Here is a 1,049-nt window from a genome sequence, read left to right on the forward strand (position 1 = left end):
GGATAACTCATAATTTCTCTGCACCTAGAACACCACAACAAAATGGAGTTGTGGAGAGGAAAAATAGAACTCTAGTGAAAATGGCTAGAACTATGTTATGTGAAAGTAACCTCCCTAAGTACTTTTGGGGAGAAGCCATCAACACTGCATGTCATATATTAAATAGAGTTCTATTGAGACCCATTATAAAGAAAACACCATACAAACTTTGGAAAAACAGAAAACCAAAGGTAAATTACTTTCATGTTTTTGGATGTAGGTGTTTTGTTCATAATAATGGAAAAGACAATCTAGGAAAATTTGATTCTAAATCTGATGAGGGCATATTCTTAGGATACTCTACAACTAGTAAAGCCTATAAAGTCTTTAATAAAAGAACCCTAGTTATAGAAGAATCCATACATGTTGTGTTTGATGATTCTAGTGATATTTCTTCTAGTAAGAGAGTTAATTTTGATGATGATACGAAAATTCTTGAAGAAAAGATTGATGAGATGACATTACAAGATAACAATCAAAAATTAATTGAAGATGCATCATCAAGCCAAGAGACTATAGTAGATCATGGGCTAACTAAGGCTTGGAGGTTTGCTCACGGGCATCCTAAGGAATTAATTCTAGATGATCCATCTCAACCCGTTAGGACTAGAGCATCTCTTAGGAACTTAAACAATCATCTAGCTTTTGTCTCACACTTTGAGCCCAAACACATAGAAGAAGCCGAAAATGATGTAAATTGGATAAATGCAATGCAAGAAGAACTAAACCAATTTACTAGAAACAAGGTATGGAATCTAGTTGAAAGACCTTCTGAATATCCAATTATAGGTACAAAGTGGATTTATAAAAATAAACTTGATGAAAATGGAATTGTAATAAGGAATAAGGCTAGACTAGTAGCAAAGGGTTATAATCAAGAAGAAGGTATAGATTTTGATGAAACCTTTGCTCCTGTAGCTAGACTTGAAGCTATTAGATTATTATTAGCATATGCATGCTCTAAGGACTTCAAACTATTTCAGATGGATGTAAAAAGTGCATTTTTAAAT

The sequence above is a fragment of the Phoenix dactylifera genome, unplaced genomic scaffold (genome assembly GCF_009389715.1).
Source record: "Phoenix dactylifera cultivar Barhee BC4 unplaced genomic scaffold, palm_55x_up_171113_PBpolish2nd_filt_p 000826F, whole genome shotgun sequence".
Classification (NCBI taxonomy): domain Eukaryota; kingdom Viridiplantae; phylum Streptophyta; class Magnoliopsida; order Arecales; family Arecaceae; genus Phoenix; species Phoenix dactylifera.